Source organism: Triturus cristatus, chromosome 4_2 (assembly GCF_964204655.1).
Source record: "Triturus cristatus chromosome 4_2, aTriCri1.1, whole genome shotgun sequence".
NCBI lineage: Eukaryota > Metazoa > Chordata > Amphibia > Caudata > Salamandridae > Triturus > Triturus cristatus.
The window spans coordinates 206,855,758-206,883,428 of record NC_140586.1 but is presented as its reverse complement, the minus strand read 5'-3'; the positions used below and the strand labels follow the sequence as shown (position 1 = coordinate 206,883,428).

The 27,671-nt window shown below is 43.7% G+C and overlaps 1 protein-coding gene across 1 annotated transcript in view; it reads right to left on the bottom strand.

Annotated features, from left to right (window-relative positions):
* Positions 1-27,671, bottom strand: part of ZC3H7B (zinc finger CCCH-type containing 7B) — a 174,061-nt gene that overhangs the window by 134,132 nt on the left and 12,258 nt on the right. The window lies entirely within an intron of this gene.

Here is a 27,671-nt window from a genome sequence, read left to right as displayed (position 1 = left end):
AGCATCACATTGGACTACTATAAAAACCATTACACAAAAGCCAGACGGAAGTGGCAGAGTGAATTGGGGAGAATAAAGATGGCAAAGTCTGGAGATACTGCAGCGAGACCACGAAGCGAATCTCACTGACTGGGCGACATAGGTTAATCCAATTTAAATTCCTCATTAGGGTTTATTATACCCCAGAACGTTTGCACCGAAATGGGCTGCGGGACACAGGAGAATGTGAAATATGTAAAATTACCCCAGTGGGGTTTCTGCACTTGGCCTGGTTTTGCCCGGAGATAGCCCACTACTGGCAACTAATATTTAGGAAATGAGGTGAAATAATTGGAATGACGATAACCCGGAGCCAATGCTTGCACTGCTGGGCTACTCAAAACGGCTGCCGATAGAGGTTAGAGGCCTAGTGGATATGGGACTACTGCTAGCAAAACGCCGAGTTGGGATGAGCTGGTCCAGAGGCCCGGTCCCCACTAAAGCCAACTGGGATAAACATATGGTGTCCTGTAACACACAAACAGAACTATTTAGCGAACTATTTCCACCTCAGAGTCAATCCAAAAACATTTGGGGTTTGAATCGCAGTTATGCAACAGCCAGAGAGGCGAGAACACTGGACCCATAGGATTGGAACTGATGAATGTATTTAAAACCGGAATAAATAAGGGGGGGCTTATGTTTGGGTATGTTCTTCTTGTTGTCTTTCCCTTTCATTTTTTCTCCTTTTCATTATGATGTGTTTTTAGGTCTTGCTGAGTCAGCACGCATGCGCTGCTCGGAGAGACTTTAGTAAGTGAGTTTTCAAAGTGCTGCTGGCTGTCGACAAGCTTGCGTTCATGCGCGAACCGCCAGCCTTCAGCGCCATTTGTCTTTCCTCTTGCTTGCTCCCTGCCTCCGCCCCTTCCCCCGCCTTCGCGCTTACATATGGAATTTATGTTTTCTCCCAATAAACTTCCTCCTAACAACAATTATGACTCCTGTAGATAAATGAACTGGTGTATTGCTTTATATGTATACAAGGGCATTTGGTACAATACTAATTATTATTTATGAAAACGTTTTGATACCAATATTAAAGCTATAAATGAATTTAATTCAGATGGTTCTTTTCTTTTTACATTTCTGAAGTCTAATGATGGTGGTGTAAATATGTGAAATATTGCTCAATACAGCCTGAGCAGGAGATTTATGAACCTGCTTGTTTATTGAGTTGTAGGTGATTGATCTTTAATTGAGAATATTTATGCAAGCTAGAACATTTTCCCATATTGGGATTATATGGACCCTCTTTCTACATTTAGCTAAACAAATCCCGTTGGTCAGTCTGTCAATTAGTTAGGTTGATAAAATAATATTTTAATTGATTATTGGTAATAATGACTATTGGCAGAGCTATAAACAGCAAGCGTTTTCAAAAGTAAGACTTTCATGATAAGTTAAGGCAATGTACACCGCCATGACAAAAACATGGATTGCCCTCCCACCTATTGGGGTACTCTTAATATTAGAAGTTGCACAGGGAAACAAGATGTGGCTAAATTGTATTATGAGCAATTGGGATACAATTCCTTATTTCATTAGAATTCTGTCAACACTAATACATAAAGTAGTGCACTTATTAACTACAAGTTGTGGAGGTTAATACAGAAAGAATCAGCTTGCCAGAGCTCAGACAAGCAAAGTTCATAGGAATTTACTCAATTCAAAGCCTTAGCTTGCTTTGTTTCCCATGAACTTCAGATGCTGAATGTGACGCTCCATAGTAGTTGGTTCTACATTTTGGCTACAGGAGAATCTGACACACAAGAGCTAAGGGTAACAGTGGAGGGATGACTTATGCACTAACACTGCATAACATCAATTTTTTAAACTTGTAATATGTCAAAGAAATAAAATTTCTTCAATATGCTTTGATTGGCCAAACATGGATCCGTTTACTCCTTCCAAACAGCTGTGGATGATTCCTAGCAGGTGTAAACATTTTTAGTACCGTGAATCTGTACGCCATAACTTTACAATTAGGCGGTAGTAAACCCCATGCAAGGGGTGATAAATGGGCATGGTTCACCTTGAAAGTCTGTGAATGCCCACAACTATGTGAATTTTGGACATTTGCAAACTTCTTACTAACACTTTTCCACCTGTGAAAAGGTCGGAGATTTGCCCCAGAGCGGTGTAAAATCCACCTCCAAGGGGGAATAAGACCTCTGCTATACAAATACAACATACATAGACATACTCTGAAACTTTATGTTGGGGGCAGGGGTTGCTCCATACAGAAAACATGGAACAAAAAAAAATTAAAGAAATTAAAATGTGCTGTTGCACGGGAAACTTCCTTTCAAAAAAGCTCAGATGTACTATGCCCACAGCTGTGCATTGGGCAAACTGCAAATGCCACACAACCTTCCCAGTTGTATGACTGGAAACCCATGAGTGGTACGGCTTTCCAAGCACACTACTACTGGGCGTGCACCTGAATTCCCAAAACTCGTAAACGTACACCCATACATAAGAGTTTGTTTAAGGGTGCAGGAATAAAAATATATCTTTTGAATCAGGCTCTGATTTGTGCTACAGTTTAATTACTAAATGAAAGCCATCTGATGTGTTCGTATTGTTAGTTGTTCATCTCGCTCCAAAATAGTCTATTTCTACTGCATCATTTCTTTCGGCTTTTAAAAAAAAAAATCTTTATTGTTATTCAATAGCAGTAACAGTACCATATTTTCTCCCGCACTCCCCACCCAGGGGAAAAATTCACAACAATGCACACATACATTACATGGGTTCACTGGTGTTGCGTGGCACATCATTGCATTTTTAGGTCTCGCTGAGTCAGCGTGCATGCGCTGCTCGGAGAGACTTTAGTAGGTGAGTTTTCAAAGTGCTGCTGGCTGGCGACAAGCTTGCGTTCACACGAGCGTGCATGTGCGAACCGCCAGCCGTCAGCGCCATATGTCTTTCCTCTTGCTTGCTCCCTGCCTCCGCCCCTCCCCCGCCTTCGCGCTTACAAGCGTTCCGGATTCTCCCAGTGGGTGCATCTCCGTCAGGCAATATCACGCCCACCTTAAATGTATCTTCCATCGCTGCCTCAGCGTGCTTTCTCTTTCCACAAACTCGATGTTTGTGTTCCTTTATTTTGAGTTGCTTTTACTATTACTGTTTTGTGACTTAATGCATCTCTGTCAGGCAATATCACGCCCACCTTAAATGTATCTTCCATCGCTGCCTCAACGTGCTTTCTCTTTCCACAAACTCGATGTTTGTGTTCCTTTATTTTGAGATGCTTTTAGTATTATTGTTTTGTGACTTAAAGAACATTAAAGAAATGTTACTGTGAAACTGGATAACGTTCACAGTGTTTATTTCTGATCGCAGCGGCTGCTTCATGTCCGTTGCACCATTCAGGGAGTCCTTTCGTTGACCCTTTCATGAGGACATGATGAGGAAGCTGGAAACTTTTTGCACATTCTCTTTAAAAGCACAGCATGTTGGCGACTGCTTAGTCGATTAGACCTATGTTGTTATAACTCATGAAATATGGGGTGCAACTCACAAGGAGGGGGCAGGTTTGAGTGCACCTTGGTTGCAATCGAACTCTTAAGATGATGGGCTGTGTGTATCCATTATCAGCACTCAGTCTTCGCTAAGTGATCTTGTTTTGTTTTTGTTGTTGTGTCAATGCTTTGCTGCGCCCGTTTGACTTAATACGTGCTTTCTCTTTCTCCAAACTCGATGTTTGTGTTCCTTTATTTTAAGATGCTTTTAGTATTACTATCACACACACAACCACACACACACCCACACACACACCCACACACACAACCACACACACAACCACACACACAACCACACACACACACACAACCACACACACACACATAAACACAACCACACACACACATAAACACAACCACACACACACACAACCACAAGCGCACACAACCACATACAATCACACACACAAACAACCACACACAACCACACACACAAACAACCACACACAACCACACACACACACACACACAACCACACACACATCCAAACCCACAAACACACACACAAACTACAACCACACACACAAAGGGAGGAGACAACTGCAGCAGGACCTTCGGCTCGATCAGGACAGTAGAACCACCGAAAAAGGAACCCCTCGGCACGACCTGGGCAGCAAGAAGTGGTCACTGGAGACATCGTGATCCTATGAACAATAGTGTCATCAATGATCTAATCCAAATTGTAACAAATAACATCCCTATATATTGCAGTACCACAAAAACAGCAACATGCATTGGCATAGCCAATAGGTCTCGCCTTTGGGACCTTATAAGTGTTTTGCTATGCAACAGTTGTTGTTGCACCAAGGATATTGTGCTGCATAACTAAATACTTATAAGGTCCCAAACGTGAGACCTATTGGCTATGTCAATGCTTGTTTCATATTGAAAAGTAAGAAGTCTCCGATCACCATGAAGAGTCATTCCTGCCATGATGCTGCCAGCCTCCGGGTCGTTGGCATGAAAGCTGTGTATTGCTGTTTGAGGTGCGCTCTGCCGGCCTGTGGATGTAGGCAGGAGGCTGTGTTTTCGCATTCTGACTTCTTACCTGTAAATAGCTTGGTTCTATAAAAACAGAATAAAGTGCAGGTGATTGTAAGACGTATTGCCATGATGAAGGATATGCCAACAAAAGACTATGAGACAAGAATATGGGAGCAGGCTTGGTTTGCGGCGCAGATGCTGTATAGACTTTTGTGATAAGAGGTATAAAGATGCGTGGGAGATCTCCAGACTTGTAATATTGCATAAATGTTTGAGATGGGCAGAAAAAAAGCACTGTGAATTCCTAACTTTCGCAGTATCCGGCTGCTGTGTTTAAGTATTTGGATTGCCTATCAAAGAATGCTATGAAACATGAGGAAATAGTAATGAACCTAAATAAACACTACCATCGCTAGTCTTGTGAGAAGAAAAAAACAACTTTAAACCCCTACAAAGCATTTTACAAGAAAGAATGGCCAACTTTATCATACATGCTAGAGAAAATGGGACTTAGGCCTTATTTGTTTCTATCCTGGGTCAGATTATTTTACAATGAGCCACTAGCAATAACGTGGATACATGTAACACAATCTAGGACTTTCCAAATTAGTAGCGGGGGGGGGGGGTAAGACATGGATGTCCTGTGTCCCTGATGCTCTTAGCACTAACTATGCAGACTTTAGCCAAATGGTTATGAAAGGACACCCAACTGAGAGGATGGATGTGGGGTGATGCCTGGGATGAAAGAGGTTTATTCTATGCAGATGACATCCTTTTAAACATTGCCGTTCCAAAGGTCTCACTCATCCGGTTTAAGAAAGTAGTTGGTATAAAATAGAAATATCAAGGATTAGGCATGAATTGGGAAGAATCACTAATCTTCCCAGTAGCAGGACAAACTTCCTAAGACTCTTAGGTTAGACTCGACCCACCCTAGGTTGTTGGGGCAAGGGATATTAACAAAGGGGCATCCACAGTATTGAGATCATTTGGAACCACTGTTATGCAATTGGTGGCCGATGTATCCCACTGGTGTAACTTGCCATTATTGCTGTTATGAAGAGCAACAATGTATAACATAATAGCCCTCCCTATATGTATTTACATGTATAGATGACAAAACAGATCATAAAAAATTCTGAAGGGATATTTAAAATATTACATCAAATAACTAGAGCATTGATATGGGCGGGCAGAACTCCAGGCCTCGCAACAGGAACACTACAAAGATTGACATTAGAAAGAGGTACAGCCCTACCAAGCATTCAGAAATACCACGAATTGGCTCACTTTGTATAATAAACCAATGGACATACGCACCCCTGGAGGAACCTGCATTTAAAAAGGGCAGACACATAATAGGTCAGTGAGGATATATGCATGTCCTTTATGAAGGAACACTATTACGCAAAGTTCCTCCTACAACTACCATGGTAATGAGTATATGGAATACCTTAAATAGGACACGATGTTGGTGGAGTTGAAGCTTGTAGACAGGGATACCGGGAGTCACAACTCACAAAACGAAGACAGATCGGGATCAGACAATGGTGCTTAAACACACCCTAATCCAGGTTCCAGTCAATCATGACATTCGGTTGTGCAAGTAGTAGAATAAGGGGTAGGAGTGATATACAAGAGGGTGAGAGACCCAAAACTATATCCTACTCAGCAACACGTGGAGGGAGGTGGGACACAATCACATAAATATCCTTAAGAATGTAGCCACTATTATTTGCGAAGCATGAATCAGATGGGACAGAATGTTGTTATTATTGTTGTTTTGTCAATATTATGTTAAATTTGCAACACATTGCTCTTACGGTGTGGGCCATGGGATTTGAGAGGAACAGCCTGATAGACAAGTAGTCACACGCATCAAGCGGGAGACGACAAGATTTGAATATAGGGATCCACTATTCACGTAATTGTCAGACACACTAAAAATGTAAGATATTCGCTGTTCCTTAGTGATATAGGGATGCTTCCTTTTATCCGTTTTACTGCGTTAAGCAGACCGGATTCGAAATGTAATTATGTGCAGGTGAAGGCACTAGTGATACCTCAATATGTATACAGTGCCCTGCCTCATGTGTGAACAGAAATGTATATATAAAAAAATGCAAATAAAGATATTTAAACAAAAATGGAATACCTTAAATAGAGATATGGGTTGGGAAACCAGATTGACCCTACAACACAGCTAAGGATCTGTGCAAGATTAAAAGCAGTAACGGCACTGTAAGGATTGAAGAGAAGGGACAACACTGAACAAGGTGTGGGATGCAAATGATATGGAACCATTCACCCACCTACAGACTGAAAAGGACAAGATAGGTCCCAGACTTTCAGATACTTCCAGCTTAACCATACAATAACTTCAACTATTGGGGTGGATAAAGAAACCAAACACTCATCATTACAAAGGTAAATGTTACCACATGTGAGAAAACAAATAGATTTCTTTTACACACAACCATAAAAGGTAAATACCAAGAAGGAGCTGGGTTCTCAATGGGAGAAATGTTATCAAGATATTGGTAAAATAGAGGACCCCACTTGGGAAGATCCTATTAGACTACCCGCAGAAATACTGATAAAAGCAAGCTTTAGATTAGTACAACTGAAGAGTCCTTACTGGATATATTACACAAGAGTACACATTTAGGAAGATAATCAATAGCAAATATTTATGCAGATATGGGCAGGAGGGAACTTTCGTAAATACCCAGGGGGAAGGCCCCGAGATAAAAGGATATCGTCAAGAAAAACAACAATAAGAAAGCCAATATACATGGACGCATCAACAGCACTGTAAGAATTTGTCAGGAAACAGATTTAACAAGGTCTCCAAACTACTAGTCAACCAAGGACTAGCAACTGCCCAAAGGAACACTGTCAAGAAATGGGAATGTGCAGAACACCGAGCATGTTGTAATGGGAACGAAACATGGATTGGTGTATGGCTGCAGGATTTGTGGCATACGAGGGAAGGGAATGCCGGCAGAAGTATGAACAAATATGAAGCAACGGGAAAGTAAATGTTATGGGGGGGGACTAATGGACACTTCATCTGCCACCCCAAGCAGTGTGTAAGTATGGTATTGAATGGCATCACTGGATGAATTCCGCACATTGGAATTCTTAAAGGACAGTAACTATTGAGAGCACGTAGCTCCTTCACAAAGTTGGGGATTGGGAAAAGGACAAGGATGAATATTTACTATAATCATCTTTTAGCTATATTAATGAAGAGATATTATGAAAAAGCGGTCAGAAATGTGTTGGTCTTGCAACATGATTATTGTCATGTTGGAAACTTAAACAAAAAGTATTACAAAAAAAGTTTACATTTATTAATGTTAAGACGCTTGTCTTTAAAACATATATACATAAAGCATTTTAAAATTATATATATATTTTTAAATCAGCCCCCTCCCGATCACCACCCTCTCAATCCTTATATGACTCAATCTACTGGTCATACCCCTGTACACATACGTGCACATCAGTATAAATCCCTTCTTCCTTAGGCCCCTAGACTCTAGAATATCCGGGTAAGTAGTCTTCAATCGAGGCTCCCTACCTCACTAATCCAAGCATATTTTATAAAATGTTGCCAAAGCACATGCAACATCAAGAAATTCCATGTTCAACAAAAGTGCAAGTGCATTATCGTGAGTTATTATATCATATTTTATAAAAAGTGGTTTTAGAATTAGGCGACGAATCCTATAAAAGTGGCGACAATCAATTAAAAAATGAACATCAAAATTCTGGAACCTCAAACCACATGTACAGTTATTCTCTGGATCCAGAAAAGCGTTACATTTCTCTGCCCTTAAATACCAGACATTCAAAACGTCCCTGGAATTTTAATAATAACGAATGTAAGTGGGCATCTGGAAGTGCTGATATGTATGGGTTCATCCTCCTATTTCTCCAAGATTCCAGCATATAATTTGCAGAGAATTTGTTCCCTACATACCACATATCAGCCAATCTTGACTCCTTTCTACCAGCCATATCTAATTTGCTTTTTGACAGGTGAGACCCCAGCTATCTTAAATGTCTTCATTTTAAGGGCCCCAGCAATGATACCTAATCTACTTCTGACCTACGTAGCCCACCTTAACTCACTCCTTCCAATTTCAGAAGCACAGAGAACTGATACCTTCTGCACCTCTGAGGACCAAAGTTTATTTCAGAATCGCAGGGTTGCTTTGTAGGCCAGGAAATTCCAGGCCTGCAGCTCCCTTCCAGTTTCATTGACGGACCCACTGCACTTTTGTGGGAGGCCTAGCAGTTTTTCTGACACTTGTTCTCACACCTCTCCCAACTTCCCTCCATACTTGGGGACAATACTTCAGCCCCGAAGAGACATTGAGAGGGGACCATTGTATAGTAAGCTGTTAAAAGGGAAGTCCAAGCTGGACCACCAATGATATTCCTGAAACGGACTGGACCCCCTATAATTGCAGCTGCCTGAGTCTCAGATAATTCTGTATGTAGGGCTCAGCTCAGCTTTTTTGTAAACATCATACCTAAATATTTGTATGAAGATACCACCTCTACCATACTATTAACCAGGAGTCACTTCATTGGTTTGGAGTTTTCCCCAAAAGGTATTATTTTAGATTTTTCCAAGTACACCTTTAGTTTGTTCACCTCACAGTAACTGTTGAATCTATTCAGTTTCCTCTGTAGGCCTACTTGGGTCAAATCTAAAATCGCCAGATCATCTTCATAAAGTAGGCACAGCACATGTCAAACCCCTATTTTCGACAAAAATGACTGAGTAGCTGCCAACGCACCCAGGAGATCTGCATGCAATGAAGAGAACAACGTAGGAGCCAAGACGCAGCCCTGTCTCAGTCCATTCCCTAAAGGTATTATTTTTAATAGGGCCCCGTCCAACTCAAGCTCCACTTGGGCCCAATTCTGAGAGTGTAATTCCTGCAAGATTACCAATAAATTTAGGGGGATAGCCTGCTGTTGCAATTTAGCCCAGATTATACAGAGATCTACCAAATTAAAAGCAGAGCTAAAATCAAGGAAACAACAGAACAAGCTGCCTGCTGTTTTCTTCACCTTTTGCCCCAGGGCCCACAAGCTGAAGCAATGGTCAGTCGTTGCATGCCCACGTTTGAAGCCACCCTTTTCCATTGGGACTATTTCATTGCACTCAATCCAAATCTTTAATGAGATGACAATTGTGAGAAATTGGCCTGGTATATGCTGTCCACTAGTTATAGTGGGCACCCTGTACCAGTCATAGGTTAAAGACAACCTTTATTGAAAGCTATCCTAGTGGTAGCTATGGAGAGCAGCCTTCAGGCTAAGTCTTGAAGGAATGTAAAGCAGCTTGTTTTACCAGTCTATAATCTCCTGAGTGCCTCAATGAAAGACAACCACACCAGGTATATATATAAAATAGATGTATTTATTTCTAAACACACCCTCCTCGTCTCTTTATGAGGCTAGAGGTCAAAACACAAGTTACATTTCAACTAGGACAGTAATAAGCACAAATACACGTCAGGCCCTAGACGCGAGCCAAACCATATACTAAAATAGTGGTATAAGAACCACAACTTAACTAGACACAAGGCCTAGAGCCTGTAGAATCGTTGGGAACCCAAGGAACCATCCAAGGTAATGACACAGAGGACCCACGGGGGCCGTATGCAGTGTGAGGACACAGCCGCGAGCTCCAGTTAGCTTCTATGGGGAAAGTCGTGGTTAGATTTTTAAAGATTAGGGACACTTAGAAATGAGTCAGGACCAAACCCTTTGGGATTTAGGAAGTTCTAGGGTCAACACCCACTGGAGCACCGGAGTACTTATGTTACCTCACCCAGGGAAGCCGGGTGCATAGGTGTCAAATGGTGTCGGGTCGCGTCGTCAAGTTCAATGGGAGCTGGCGAAGAAGTGCTGCTGCCTTGAAGATGCGAAGTATCCGAAGAGATCCAAGCCTGGATCGAAGATGAGAAGATCCTGAAAGCAGAGGGAACAGAGTCTGGGTCATTAGCCAGTGACCAGGAAGGCGATAGGCAGATGCCCACCGATGTCGGGTGATTTTACGTGAAGAAGGTGAAGCTTGACTATTCAGCCACGAGGACCAGGAGGCGTCGAGGATGACCAGGAGCTGGATTCGAGCTGTCGCACGAAGGATGTCAAGGGCTGCAGCGTCGGTGCCTGGATTGGACACAACAAGCCTTGGCAACAGCAACCCACGCAGAAACGAGAAAGATGCTTCGGTGCAGACCAGCAAGGTCTGAGGGACTCACCACTTGGTAGGGAGTCAGGGCACGTCTGGCGCAACCAGGGAAGCCCAAGGAAATTCAAAGTTACCCCCTCAGGGATCCACCAGTCGACAGACCAGGGATCGCGAAGGGACCTCAAGACGAAACACAAAATGGCGGCCCACAGGTCACTCGGGGTAACTAGGCTGACAATCTTCGGTGGATTCTGTACTCGAGGTGGGGGCTACAAGTCAGCCCAAGCACGACTTCAGGAGATGTCGATAAGTCAATGCACTTGCAAAAGTGCACGGTGACCAGGAGTTCCGGTTCCACGTTACTCACGAGGGCTGCGGGTCTCAGCTTTGCTGGGGACTCAGGTCGGCCTCGGAGATGTCTGGAAATCCTCTTCCTGGGCTGCAAATGCTTCAGAGTCCAGCGGGAGCTTCGGAAATGCAGACCGGCAAATTGCTTCGTTGGTGCCTGCCAAGCAGGGGAGTCACTCCTTGACCCCAAGGGAGATTTCTTCAGTCCTCTAGTCTTGAGTAGAGTGTCGAAGTTCCAGGATTCAGCTTCAGAGTTTCGTCCACGGAAATCTAAAGTTCTGGTTACAGAGGTTCCTTACTTATACCTAAGGAAGGGGTTGGACTAGCTCTGGGGACTCACCAATGGGAGGGTTTGGAAAGAGGGGTGGCTACACCCACTTTCTTTGTCCAGTTTCGCGCCAGAGCGGGGATGGAAGCCCCTGAACCGGTTTGAGCTGGACTATACACAGGGAAACCAAATGTACCCCCAGTGCAGGACTTCAAAGCACTCAGAAGTGCTCCCACCCAGCCCCAATACACATAAGCCTGTCTGGGAGGTGGTTACACCTCCCTGTGACAGAAAACCTATTGTCCAGGCCTCCCCTGCCGGAGTTTCGGTCAGCAGCAGGAGGCCAGACCCGTGTCTGTGGCTCTAGCATCCATTTTGTGATGCCAGGGCTCTATTAAGTTTCTACCAGGTATACCAGTGCTACCATGTCTCTCCCTCTAGAAGGGTGGGATCATATCCTCACATCAAGAACTGATGTGGGGGTATGATTCCAAGGTATTTAACACCAAACACAACATGTTTCCGTGCAGCCATCCCAAAGTTAGCATTTACCGCGAGGTTATAATGCACTTGAGAGTATATGGTCAGGATGCACTACAAACAGCATCAGAGAATGGACTCCGAACGCTGCAGGGGGGCTCTGCTCATGCGGGGGCAACCTTTCACTTAAGAACCAAGCACTCTGCCTTCAGGATTGATAATGCCTGCCATAGGAGTGACTTATAGGTTTATATGTGTGTATATATGTAGTGATACAGGTAACCTATATCAAAGTAAGGGGTGCATGCAACCACCTTACCCAGGCTGCAGAAGCAGACCTGTGGTGTCATTTTGGGTGGCTTTCGAGGGGTGGCATAATACATGCTTCAGCCCCTGGTAGGCCTCTGGGGTACCTATGCCCTGGGTACATAGTGTACCTTATACTAGGGACTCACAAGGGTACCTCAGGATCCAATCAGTGGTGTACCTAAAGGACATGCAATCAATTTAGAGAGGAAGCAGCTAGGTTGGGGCCCTGAATAGCAGGGTCCCAGCCAGACTAAAGTCGAAAAACAGTGAAACACCAGCAAAAAGTGGGGGCAAACATGTGAAGCAGATCCTACTCTCCTACAACAATAACCTTGGAGTACAATTTTGCACCAACATCTAGCAAGCTTATGAAGTGGTAGTGACCAGGTGCATCCACCTCCACTTTTTTTAGGTCTCGCCTGGCATGAGCAGCGCATGCGCTGCACTCGCCACACTCGCCATGCGAGTGACTTTTGCAATCAATTCTCCCAAAGGCATACATGCACGCGTCGGCATGGACAAAGATGGCTGCTCTCGCTATTTGTCCAAAGCAAACAGCATGCATGTGTCCGTACGGACTGTGGTTAGTCCGACGCCATCTTGTTGTCATAGCAACGAAAATGCAGCTTCGCGTTTGCAGCTTGCCGTGGACAGTCCACCGCCATCTTGCGAAGATTTCATTGTTTTTTAGAATGACTCCCCAAACACTGGGACAAAGAGGCACTTATTGTAAGAGCCTCTTTAGCACAATGTTTCCGTCCCATGTTTCGCTGTAACTAGTGTCATCTACTTAATGTCCGAGTGGCATTCTATTCCCGTGTCACTGCCACCGATTCCCTGCCCCAGATTCAGTTTCCTTGTGCCCATGTCAATATTTAGATACCGACCCAAGTGTCTGTGTTGTCCTCTCTCAGTTTTTATCCTAGAGTATCCATCCCGCCCATTATCCATGTACCAGGGTGTCCAGATGAGACATATTTCCTAAGTAACAACAATTTTATACAGTGAATGCTACAAAGTGGTCTGCCCTGATGTGCTCGAATAATAGATGGTATTGTACCTTACTCATTTCATGGGCCTATTTTGGCCAATTATCCCTGACAGTTTCCTCCCTGGCCTTATAGCTATTGCTTAAGAAGGTTACTCAAACAGTTTCTGGAACCGTACACCTTACCGAGGGAATTGCACTGCTACACCCACTCTGGAATAACTGCCAGAATGTTAGTGTATCCTTATCCTGGAGGGTGCTAATCATGAGGTCCCAATTTGACTGATGAAAAGACTGTTCTTAGTCCTAACTAGTGCCTCATACTCCCTTTTTTTTTTTTTACAATTATAGGCTTCAAACTTATTTGTGGGGTTTAAGGCGTGCCTGGCCCTTCCTATTTTCCTAGCCAGTAAGCACTCCTTGTCAAACCACACTTGTTTAGAAGACCAATTAATGATTACTGTCCCTAATTCTTAACACCTCCAACCCTGTGCAGAAGTCAAAGAACCACGCCTGTATAAATATATAATCTATTGGACAATGCTGGTTCCCATGCAAAAACATTTGATTTGCAGGTGTCCCCACCTTAAAACGGTCATTTGGGCAGACAAATCCCAGCGCAGAGCGAAATTTTGTAAATGTCCCTTCTAACTTGGTTTGAGTACACTCTGCAATGGGGATTGCATAACTCAGATATCAGAAACCCCGACCTCTACCTGCACTGGGACAAGGCGAAGGTTGAAAAGTTCCTTAATAGAAGAATCAGGTGACCCCCAGGAATTCTGTCAACCTCATCAGATCCCTCTGGAACACTTCCCGCATCGCCTTCTGGTACTTGTCCTGATTTATGTAGACATTAGCAACTATGAAGCTACTTTGCCGAAGACAGCAGTCATACAAATCCAGAAAACAAGCCACTCACTACTTGTCTGGGTAATACAAGCTCCTTTGCTGCATTTAGTTGATATCAATGTCACTAGGCCAGCTCTTACCTGTCCAGGACCCATTTTAAATCCTCCTTTCCAAACTGCATAAACCCACTCCGATCAGTTGGATCGCGTGTCAGCCAGGTTTCCTGGAAGCTATTTTTCTAATTCTCCTTCCATATTTGTGTAAGATCTGTCGTTCTTATTAAGTTCTCCAACCCGTCGTTCTTATTAAGTTCTCCAACCCGTGAACAATCAAGGATATTACCCCCAGGGTAGCGGGTGCTGCAACTACCGAGTCCACCTGTCCCTCCCAAGATAAGACACTCTCCCTAGCAACGCTTAAATGAGCAAACCTATTGCGAAGTGGGATAGGGTCCATCACTCCCTCTCTTGGCTGGTTCAGAATGGTTACCTTTAAGGTGCCTTGATTATACCCTACCACACAGAATCAGGCCAGGATTACCTCTCCTCCAATTACCAAATTTAATTGTTCCACATTTAGGCTAGCATGATTTACCAGGAGGGGCGATTCTAGACAAGGAGATTCAACCTCAATTACAGGCATAAATCTTAGCTCCAGTTTATTGAGCCTGTCACTAGCCTCTAGTACCAGGACCACAAAAAGTTTGGAGCTAAAATTAACTTTCATTTACTTCTCTACCCGCTTTGGATTGACTGAGGGCGACATACTCTATATCCCATGACGTAACCCCCTCCAGTACCGTACAGGATAAGAATGCCCTTGATAAACTTGATCTGTTTAGAGGCTTCCATTTATTCGCTTTTTTCCATTTTCGGGTCACTTCCAAGTACAGGCTGCCATTTCACCCACGCCGTAACACTTTAACCCCTTCAGCGCGGCGCGGATTACCGTGCTGTGCTGAAGGTTCTATTGTGCGGGCAGGGCCATGACGGAGCAGTTCCGTCATACGCACAGCGCAACCGATGCACATGATGGAACCGCTCCGTCATGCGCATCGAAGGGGTTAAGGTCTTGGTTGTTTCGTACCAATTTTCAACCAGCATGTGTATTGTATAAACACCTAGTACATGACGTCTGGATGGAAGAGTTGCACCACCTTTGTCTCTTACTAGCACTATGTTACAGACCATTTTTTCTAAAGTCTTTTTGATCTACTTATTTTTCTTTTGTCCCCTCTACCTTTCACTATTGTCTTTCAGGCAAAAATTCCGTCTGGCATGTAATTTTTACGTCCTGACGATGACCCCAATATAGTTTCTACGGGATCGAAACATCGACCTTATATGCACCGCAAATGCAATTGAATTAATTACTGATGTGTAACGGTGTCGCTACATATTGTTTGCTTGTTGCATTTCTTTATACAAGTTACAAGCATTTTTTGTCCTGCCCGAGCCTTTTTCTGAATTTGTGAATTTCTGTTTATTTGTGTCTTTGTTATATAGGTTGCGTTGGAGGCAGGATTGTGTCCCACTTTATCCTTGTGTTTTATGTGATTTGATACATTATTACATTTTCTGTCCGGCTGGACAGCGCTAATATAGCACTGATTTCAGGCCTATATTCATTGTTTTCTGTGGGAATCTCTGTCAGGGACTTTTTTGACTTTGAGTGACAGCACAAAGCCTGCGCACATTGTTCACATCAGCCTAAAAATAGTTCCCTTCTCTTCAGTTGCACAGCTGGTTCAAAGTGTTATGTTTTATTTCATATATTTTTTCTATTAAATTTAACATAAAAAAATACAGTGAAAGTAATATTTATTTAGCCTGCACTTCTTTTTATAGGTTATGTAATAAAGTGTTTCAGTGATACTGTAACAGTCTAATTTTAATAAAATGCAAGACTAAACTGAAGCGATTATTGTTTTAAGAACACATCACTAGCAAAACAGCTGTATCAGTGAAAGTTTACTACATTTAAAACTGTTATTGCGGACATAAAGCAGTTACATTTTGGTGACACCATATTTTTTTTTTGTGTGCACCATATGCTTGCAATAAAAAAAAAAATTCTAAATGAACCATTGTATCAGCTTGCCAAGGCCAGACCCACTGGCTTTGATAACGTTTGTCTTGTTAAACAGTCCAAAAGATAAGCAATGTGCTGGCTTGTTTTACTCACTACAATCAAGAAAATATTTTGAAAATGAAAAATAAGGCTCAGGCCATACACAATCCTCCACCTGTATTGTGGAGATCAGTGACATCAGCAGCCACATGAAAGCTGTCCTCGGTTGTTGCTACTCCAGCAGTAATTAGGTTTTAATGTGAAAAGTTCATCCCTTTGAGTACAGGATTTTTCAGCTGCAAAGAAAAAGGTTTCGCCTATGTGAATTCTATTGGCTTTGTCAATGTGTTTTTTTCTTTCTGGGCAGCATTTGAGGTGCTGTGCAACAGGGCTTAAAGTAAAAAAAAAAAAAAAAGAAAACTATAAGATGTGGTCAACTTTGGCCACGTTCTAGTGCTTTGTTTTTTGCTTGACAGGGAGTCCTCAGATATCACAACAATGGGATCCTCAGATATCACACCAAACACTGTGACCGGCAGCTTTCAGATATCTCAACAGAGGAACCCACATAGCGTTACAATCAGGCACCCCCAGCTATGAGGACAGGAGTAAGGGGCTCACACTTGATGATGTATTGACAGATATAACAAGGGGGCTCTCCCATATCATGACCTATAACTCAGAAATCATAAGGAGAGCCTTAAAACAGTATAACGGTAGGAGGGGGTCGTAATTATGCTCATACACTTCAGTAAATTCCATCTTCTTTATTCAAATATAACAAGCCCATGGGAAGCTAGCATCCTTATCTCCTCTACCACTCTCAACCTACAGCCCCAACGCATTCCCATTTCAAAGTATACGTTCTACATATAATCTACTACAAACTTACATTATCTTTAGGTAAAACTATAAAGAGACTTTAAGGGGTATGGACTAACCCAAAGACTATAGGGGGCTCTCAGATATCATTCTGATAGTCTGACAAGGGACATGTTACATATTTTAATAGTCGTTTTACAAGGACTAGGATATATGTATATATGATGAACATTGACATTTTATTCACACTGAGTGCATGGAGTCAACTGTATATATCGATTATGCACCTGACTGTGAATCACAGCCACACGTGCCCCCTTACGAGCTCTCTTTAGGTTTTGTAAACCACCTCAAGTGCGCCGAGGATGAGTTGCCACTAGCTCGCACTACAAGTCGGGTTAGCTTTGGACAAACCTTTCCATTATTACTGTAGCCATAGTATTTCTATAAACTATATTTACTGGTGCGGCATTAAAGGATTGTTATTAAAATGTCTTATATGCTTGTCATTAACTTATTTTTTGTTTATAGGGACGCCGCTAAACATCAGCCCACCACGACTGATGTACTAATTCAGGGGTACTCACAAACTTTCTCTTGGGGGCCAAATTTACAGTGTGGTTTGCGACCGAGGGCCGCACCTTGGGGGCGGGGTCATTGGGGGAGGGGGCGGGGCTAGAGCAAAAAAAAACCTGTGACCATGAGGTGGAACACAGGTCCCTGCAGCGGACGCCTTCGTCCACTGAGCCACCGGACCCGGCATGCACATATCTCTCTCTCTCCCTCTATCTCCCTCCCTCCCTCCTTCGTCTCGCTCCGTCTCCCTCCCTCTCTCCTTCTATACGTCTCTCTCCGTCTCCCCCTCTCTATCTCCCCCTCTCTCTCTGTCTCCCTCCCCCTCTCTCCCTCTCCCTCCCTCTCCTTCCCTCTACGTCTCCCTCTCTCCCTCCCCCTCTCTCCCTCTCCCTCCCTCTCCTTCCCTCTACGTCTCCCTCTCTCCCTCCCCCTCTCTCCCTCTCCCTCCCTCTCCTTCCCTCTACGTCTCCCTCTCTCCCTCCCTCCATCTCCCTCCCTCCATCTCCCTCCATCTCCCTCCCTCCCTCCATCTCCCTCCCTCCCTCCATCTCCCTCCATCTCCCTCCATCTCCCTCCCTCCCTCCATCTCCCTCCCTCCCACCGTCTCCCTCCCTCCCCCCGTCTCCCTCCCTCTGTCTCCCTCCCTCTGTCTCCCTCCCTCTGTCTCCCTCCCTCTGTCTCCCTCCCTCTGTCTCCCTCCCTCTGTCTCCCTCCCTCTGTCTCCCTCCCTCTGTCTCCCTCCCTCTGTCTCCCTCCCTCTGTCTCCCTCCCTCTGTCTCCCTCCCTCTGTCTCCCTCCCTCTGTCTCCCTCCCTCTGTCTCCCTCCCTCTGTCTCCCTCCCTCCGTCTCCCTCCCTCTGTCTCCCTCCCTCCGTCTCCCTCCCTCTGTCTCCCTCCCTCCGTCTCCCTCCCTCCGTCTCCCTCCCTCCGTCTCCCTCCCTCCGTCTCCCTCCCTCCGTCTCCCTCCCTCCGTCTCCCTCCCTCCGTCTCCCTCCCTCCGTCTCTCTCCCTCCGTCTCCCTCCCTCCGTCTCTCTCCCTCCGTCTCTCTCCCTCTGTCTCCCTCCCTCTCCGTCTGTCTCTCTCCCTCTGTCTCCCTCTCCCTCCCTTCCTCTGTCACCCTCCGTCTCCCTCCCTCTGTCTCCCTCCCTCCCCCTCCCTCCCTCTCTGCCTCTCTCTGTCTCCCTTGCTCTCCCTCCCTCTGCCTCCCTCCCTCTCCCTCCCTCCGTCACCCTCTGCCATCTCACCCTGTGTGTGTGTGTCAGCCCGGGCTGAGACAGCTTCCCAGCGCACGCACACACAGCCGCACTGAGACAGCTTCCCAGCGCTCACACACAGCCCCACCCGAGTACTTCACAGGTCTTTTAAAGACCATTTACATGTTAATAAAGCTTTGTTGTATTTCACCTCTTAGGCCCCTGCATCTCCACTTTGACAATCACTGGAATCCCCCGGCCCCCACAGAGCCGAGTCTCAGAGTCCAGGCTGCTGCACCCGACACTCTGACAGTGTTTGCTAACACTATTTAATTTATTTTTTAAAACACATGTAGGATGTCTGCACGGTCCGCGGGCCGGCGAGGAAGGCTTGCCAGGCCGCTGGCGGCCCGCGGGCCGTACTATGAGTAACCCTGTACTAATTCATCAGTTGTTTGTATCCTTTTCACACTGATTGAAGTTGGTACGGTGTCAAGTTTTCACACACTTTTTCTATCATTTGGTCATGAAGAAAGCCACTTAAATACGTAGAAAACAATAGTCCTGACATAGGAGATCTCGGTCACTACACAGCACATCGTTGCTGAGGACAGAGATCTCCATTGCTGTGTCTCTCCATAGCTCGGACTGTAACATATTAGTATATTGAAGCAATACCTCGGCGCATAGAAATGTGGCCCATCTGCACCACAATCTAACTACCCAACAGCCGATCCAGGCAAGGAGCAGCACGCTCCAGCGCCCACTAAGGTTTATAGAAACCTTAACTGCAAGCGACCAAACCAAAAGCAACATCATTGACGCTGGTCTTCATTGTCAGTTTCCACTCTGATCTGCCATATGTGATACCCCTATGTCCTCAATTGGGGCACTAAAAACCAGGCAAATGTTATAAATTTAGTCCTGAAGATGATCCCGTTAATCAATGAGCTTGGGATCGAAACGTCGACTTTTTAAAAAATAGTGCCACAAACATCCATTGTGCTTACTCGTTGTGGTCTCTATTTTGTCAAACTTGCTACAACTCCATTTATGCCTGCAAGTTGCTACAGCTCTCAGTCTTTGCCTGTAACTGTTGTTTGTCCTAAACTGTCTGCATTGTTATTCCCTTTTTCCCCCCACACGTTCCCCATGTTGTAGGGTGCAGGATTGTGCCCCACGATAAATGTGGTGTTTTCATTATCCTTGACCATATCCTTGAGTATCTGATGAATAAAAAATCCCCTGTCCGGCTGGACATCGGATGTGTATAGTAACCCATTGTGGTCTATATTTAATTTTATGTAAAATTTAGTGTCTGCTCAGGACCATTGTTTTCTACATATATAATTGATACCCGTGGTCCTTAAGCCATTTTTCGGGTTCCCTTGTTTGTATAAAATATGAAGAAAGCCACAGCACCTCCGTGGAGGGCACCTAGACTGAAGCATGTCGACCCTATGACCACATTGAACCATGCGAGGTTAAATTTTCCAGACGTGGCTCGCACACTAATTTTAGTCCTGACCCCTGGATGTTCTATTAAAATAGATTTTTAACATGCTAGGGAGTTAGTTTTAACTTCACATCCACCTTTTCTACACTTTCCCTCCACACCCAGCTCATCTGAAGGTTTTAGTATACCTCGTTCCAAACACACCTAAAACATCCCTGAGCTCCTCCCTCACAGTGAGGGGGTTGTAGCCCGCACTGCGACCAGCTTCGCAGTGTGAGGAAGTTCCTCATGATGAAGCATACCACCTATGGGTGGGTGAGGGAATTCTTCCTATAAAAGGGCACCCCCCCACACTCCGATTCCATTGATCTTTGACCCAGGGAGGCTTGGTGTTTGCTGCTACATATTTGAATATAACAGGGAGATAAGCAAGACTTTTATACACAATAAACAGACAGGAAGCTAAAGCTCGGGACAGAGCGATCAACCGTATGACGTACTCGGTCTGGATTCGGAGCTCGTTGGAACTGGTGGAGCATAGATGTTACCTGGCATCTATCTTTACCAATTCCTACATGAAAAATCATTTACAACACTTTTTACTGGATGATACATGATAACCTATTTAGTCGAAAACATGAGTTCACATACTGCATCATAAAAGCATGAAGAGTAAGACAATGATGATACATAAATGTAAACAAAGCGAGAAAAACGAGATTGCCATGCTGATGCATTGGCGTGCTGTAAGAAAGATGAAAAATTTAAATAATATAGAGAGGTTTCGTGAATAACAATATTCGAATGTGCATTAAAATGAACGCTTATATGCATAGTGGTACCGACAAATGTAGAAAAGGTTTTTAGTAGTGCTTATTATTGACATGTAGTTCATGAAGACAAACATAATTGAATTAACGATAAAAATTAAAAAAATACATCAACCTACCCAACTTTCGCATTGATCTATATAAATTTTGCAGCAAACTGAAACTTAAAAAACACTTTGAGGGCAAACCGCAGAACCCAGCAGGGGTGTGGAATTTAATAAAATATCTACTTGTCCATCGGGCAGGTTGCTTCATATATCTACTTGTCCTGTAACAAAATCCACTTGTCCCTTTTGTGCCATGTAATGTCGCGACAAATTACGACAGCAATCTCATTATGCAAGAGTTCTGATAAAGCCTCTCTAATTATGCCAGGGCTTGTACCATAGTAGGGTTTGAATACTAGCAATTCCCTTATGTTTCTACAGGTCTACATACTGGGGCTGAAGGTAGTGGTAAGCAATAGTTCAAGGGTTGGAATGCCTTTTTGAGTCTGTGCAAACCTACTCACTTGCATGTTTTAAGGGTTTTCACCAACTCTTTTCTAATCTTTTCCCATACTGAACAAGCATTTACAATGCAACGGTCTCGGCATTGTTAAAGTTACAGCTATTGGCATTGCTCATGACATTATATTTGTTTATGTTTTTGTTTTTAAAACATTTAAAGAAACGGCATTGTTATTTATAATGTGAATAGCTTAATCACTCTCAAATGCGAGATTTATTGCATTTGCAGGCACACACAGAGCCACACACAAAGCCATCCACACACACAGAGCCACCCACAGAGACACTCAAATAGAGCAACCCACACAGAAATAGAGCCACCTACACACACACACACACGCAGAAGCCCACTAACCTATTTACATTATGTGCAGTTTGTGATCTGCATGGTACATGTTTTTTGCTGCAGGCACATTAACCCTATGTGCTACCTTTGCTGGAGTCAAAACTTCCACTAGACAAAACTCCGATCTCTCTGTAGGAAGAACATTAAACCCCAGTCATCATGACATTTTTATTGTTGCCGAAAACTGCTGGAGGCCAGGAAGGAGGTAGCAAGCGATTTTAAAACCTTAATTTACTTGTAAACATAATGTCTCCACCCAAAGTCAGCGCCCGGTCACACTGGTTGCACTGCCCTAGAGCTGGCCCTTCTCAAGGGTCCTGTGACCTGAGTGATAGAGTCACTGTTGTTCTTGGCTGTGCTGCTTAATAGACCTGCTAGCAAGAGTGGAGGTGAACTTCAGTATGGATTGTGGTGGAAACACCTTGAAGGTTAACCCAATTTATTTCTTCCCAGACTAATGCCTTTTAGCAATGAAAGACTGGGAAAAAAACTGAAGTTTCTAAACCTATGCCTTGCTGTTTACGTGCAGCTCATAGCGCAGGATGCTGTATTAGGATTGTAACTTATGAACTATAGTAACAAAAGGCTCTCTGTGAAAAAACCCATTAACCCACTAAGCTGCAAAAATTACAGTCCTGTGACGTGCAGGTGCTTTACAGCAGGGACATTAACCCTCTGCTCTGCTTTATGATAATTCAAAACCACACTAAACAAACATCTGATCTCTCCAGAAGGTACATTAATCACCAGGGTTATCTTTGCATTTTATAACCACCAAAATGTTGCTGGTCACACAGGGAACTCTGCAGCTGGTGCTTTTAATCCCTTAAGGTATTTCTAAATGCAGCACCCTCGGAGTTCGGCGCCCTGTGAGGTGGCACCAGTCACACGCTCTAAAGCCAGCCATGAGAGTAACTTTCTCTTCCAAGGCCTCGAAAAATTATGACAGATGGAAAGTTTTTTCGCAATTAAGATTTGTATACATCCAGTATGTATTACCAGGTATTCAATATGTGTTGACAATCTAGGGATCGCTTAAAGAGTGCTTTTGAGACTTGAGCACATCTTAGCTTATTCGTTACAGCACATTGGGCTGCAGTCTCGAGGCGCTTTCACAGCTGAACTAGCTGCCATGACTGAGCCCTGCTCCCTGACCCTTTCCTTGTCGTTATTTTCTGCACAGAATAAGTACGGAGGTGACGGAGCATATGGGCAGGATATCTTGCTTTCTTATTTTGACGTTTCTAAGCGCTGGAAAATAGCAGGTGGGCACATGAAAGTGTTTGAAAGCAAGGATCGTGTGCAGTGGGACGTGTGCATACCGTCTTTGTCTAAAATAAATGTATGTATCTGCTATGTACAGCACTCAGAAGCCCCCCGTGACTGTTCCACGCTTTGATTCAACTTTTTTTTTGACCTGGCGTCCTAGGTTGAAGGGAATTTTTATATGTATTTTCACATTTCACGTGAATTATGCTAATTTCTACAATCTACAAGTTGGGAAGAATTTAGTGCAAAGTTCGCTATGTGTGCTCCTCGGCAGATTTTCAATCATTGTGTGAAACTCATCACACAGACATGCCGTGGAAATGTCTTAAGAGCTCCCAGTGGTGATAACCACCACCTCCCCGCCCAACGCCCTCGATGCCCCCCCCTCCCACCCCACTGCCCACTCCGCGGCCTGAGCAGGCTCCAGCCCAGCACGAAACCCACTCCTTTCCAAGTGCTCCCATAACAAAGGCCCTTTGGGGTGCCCCCCTCGCACTAGCACGACTATTTTTCAATTTTTAAGCGTTGCGTCGTCGTGTTCGTGCGTGTATATATGAATGTGTGTTTTTATATGTGTGTGTGAGCGACTACGCATGAATTTGTTAGTGTTTCAGTGTCAAAAGTGTTACTGCCTTTTCAGGTATGCCTTGCAGAACTTTAGAAGGGATTAAAAAGTGTGTGTGTGGAGGGGGTGATCTAGGGGGCTAAAAGGGGCGTGCCTTCAGACGTGTAACTAGGAATCCTTTCCTAGAAACGCGCCTTGTGTAATTACTGGTGTGGTTTATACATACAAAGTAAAATTCTGTCCTTCCCATAGCGCGCCACCCACAGGTGTTCGGTGCCTCTAGAAGCTGTCTGTTATTGCATTTAGACATATAACACACGTCTGATATGCGCCCACAACAAGCCAGGAAATTAATCCACTTGGTATATGTAGTTAGAAAGAAAAGTGAGGAGATCAACATCACGCACGCTGAACTTGAAAGTCAGACTGTCACTCACAAAGTCTTAAGGACGCAAAGAAGTTATGCGAGCGAAACAAAGCCCCCAGAAGAAGGCGGTGGCCTCTCCCCTCAGACGGAGACTCCCCCGCTCACATTTCCTGCCTCAGGATTTTACAGAGTGTCTGGACAGATGGGGCAGCAAACTAAAAACCGACATGGAAAACCCTTTCGTTTCTACCAATATCAAAACGCTTTGGCTTACTGCACCAGATAAATCGGTCACAGAGGTGTCGAGAGTAATTCTGACTAGCATTCAAGGCCTTTCATTCATAATATGCCCACAAACTGAACAAGCACACCACTGCCTTTCTCCGAGGTGAAGCAGAAATGCCTCGGAGAAACGCAGTGGCGTTTTCGGATTCGGGGGCGTGTTTTTCTTTTTCTCTCCTCTTGCCATTAGCTTGAGGAAAAAATGAGAAAAGTAGCAAAAAAATACGCCCCCGAATCCGAAAAGGACGGGGCCTGTTCGGAGAGACAAACCTCTTCTCCAATGGCTGGCCAGCATTTAAGAGGCCAGCCAATGGAGAAGAGGAGAGAAGAGGGGCGGGTTCAAGCCCCTCTTCTCCAAAACATTAAATTTCGGAGCGAGACTGCGCAAGCGCAGCCTTCGAGCCGAGACCTAAAAAGGTTGGAAATTTACTCCTGGCAGTGGCAGACGTAAAACTTTTTCAGGGTTGGGAAAAAAGTGGTGGGAGGAAAAGTGAACTTGAAACATTCAGATTTTCACATGAGCAAATCTACACATGCACATTTGCTCATGCTAAAACGCAGTTCACAAATATATTCCAGGAGTACTATTTCTTGGCCTACTTCTGTAAATTCTTGTGAATTCATGGAGGCTGTATATATGCACTTAATGCAAGGATATAAACCATGGATGCACTTTTGAGACTTTCTTTAAAAATTAGGCCTGGGGTTTGTGTTTAGTAAAATGATGTCTCTCTCTCTCTCTCTCCTTCGCTCGGTCTATCAGCTGGCTTCACTGTGAGTGACAGTATTCTGGTCTATTACAAGGAGCATGCTGGCACATAAAATAGTTTTGTTCAGTTCCTGGAACTGCTGTGGCAATGTGTGCTTTTTGAGACCAAAAACTGTTTTTTTGCTTTTGCCAATGCTTGTTAAAATGGCGAGGGCCCTGCAGCTCCCACACAGATAAGGTTTTACAAAAACCATGCCTAAACAAGTCACGCATTGACAAAACCAAAAGCCTGACCACTAATTTCAGATCTACTTGCTTTGCCAATGCTTGTTTATTTTTGTTTCCCAGAATCGTATTTTAACTGGTTACACCGATTTTCCATTATGAATATTTTTGGGAAATACAAGCATACATCAACATGTTACTAAATGATGCTGCAAAGATACGGTAACTAAAATCTTACAGTAGTTTAGCAAAATATTTTTTTCCTACTTGCATTTTTTTGTGAACATTTTGTTTTGAAAGCAAAGAATCATCACTGTTGCTTTCAAGCTTCTGCAAATATTTGCATATATCAGAGAGCATTCTGGGAGCATTATACATAGCCTCATATTACTAAACTTTGAAAACTTGTGTACATGTTTATACTGAAACCATCGTCAGTAGTGCAGGCAGAGCTGACAACATTTACTTTTAGTGCTCACCCTAATAATAAATGCTTTGCATTAATGAACCATAAATCCAAGTTTGAACAGTGTTAACACATGGACACACATATTACCTTAACTGTAGACAATTCCCTTCCTTGATCTATAATGTGGTACTGTAAACTGGCAGCTAAAGGGTTTGTGCTGTAGGGGGTTGGGCCTACTTGTCCCCAAGGACAAAATAGACATCAAAACATGTTGCCCTTGACCCCAAACAATATGTCCCGGGCGTCGGGCTATAGGAATTCCACATCCCTGCCAGCAAAAGTAACAGTGACATGCACGTATATATTACCAATAAGTCCAAAAGATATACCAACTCTAAGAACCTTGATATCTTTAGGAGAAGACCAAGAACCTAGACCCACAGAATTGGTACAATATGTGGAAACAGACAAACAATTCTGTCAAAACTTGGGCATTGCGACATGGAAAGGAGGAGACAATGGGCTAAAAGCGCAATCAACCTTTTGCCCACAACTACCACCTGGCAATAAAAAGGATTTTTTTCATGAGATCATGATAGAGGACATCAATCAATTAATACAAAAGAACTCCCAGGTCAAGAAAAGCAAGAAAAACAACAAATCATGGAATCTTGCACAAGGAGAACATAGAGCTTTAAAGGAGTTAAAGGAAGATCCTCAGATTAACATCAAAGCCTCGGACAAAAGCAGTAATATTGTTATTCAAGATCTGAACAGCTATATAGAAGAAGCCAATAGACAACTGAGAAATGAAGATCATTATGAAAAACTCAAAGAAAACCCCATGGAAGCTTGGACTCAAGAACATCATTTCAAACTACAGGAAGGGAAAGATCGAGGTTTAATTGACTTGGAGGAACATATGTACTTAAAGGTTGATCATCCCAACAATATACTTTCTACCGAAAAAGCATAAATCACTAATAAATCCACCAGAAAGACCTATAGTGAGTTCCATTGGCTCTCTTTTAGAAAAACCATCTAGATTCATTGATATTTTCTTAATGAATTATGTCACCATCTCACTTACGAGACACTATGGACTTCCTCAACAAAATTCAAAAAATCTCATGGGAAAAAGGTTTCATTATGGCAACAACAGATGTAACATCTCTGTACACATCAATTCTCCATGAGGATGGAATATCAGGTGTATAACACTTACTACAAACAAGATCCAAAAGTCTCCAAGAGCATTGAGAAATGCTATTGGAAATGTTAACATACTGCCTAACTCACAACATATTTCTCTTCACAGGAGACCTCTTTTGACAAACACAGGGGACTGCAATGGGTACATCTTTTGCACCCACCTATGCGAATTTGCTAATGGCGGTATGGGAAACTGAAATCATGAATAGTCAAGACAAGTTGAACATCAAATTCTGGACAAGATTCATTGATGACCTCTTGGTGATATGGGAGGGAAATTAAAGAGATCTTGAAACCTTCATAAAGTCACTGAACAACAACAAATACAATCTGTCATTCACATACGCAATTAGCGAACTAAATGCCATCTTCTTAGATGTGGAAGTGTTTATTAAAAATCAAAAACTCATCCTCCCCTCTAGAGGATAGATTACTAGACGGTCATTTGCCGGAAAGGGCGATATCCCTCACCTACAAAAAACTCATACATCTCCCTCAAGGGGAGGTGGGAGGTGGATGGCCTTGAAATTGATGAGTAGGAATGGAGAGAGGCGCTCTCCTCCCTTAAAGAAGTGGCGATATCGGCAAAATTGCGGCTGATACAACTCAAAATATTACACCGGGTATATATCTCGGTCACCAGACTGGTGTTGATGAGGAGGAGTACGGATGGGCTCTGCCGGAGGCGGTGTGGGGATAGGGGGACATTTCTTCACGTATTATGGGAATGCCCACAGGTTCAAACATACTGGGCAAAGATACATGACTGTATAAGCAAGGTGTGGGGGCTAAGGTTGCGGCCTGAAGCTAAACGATGCC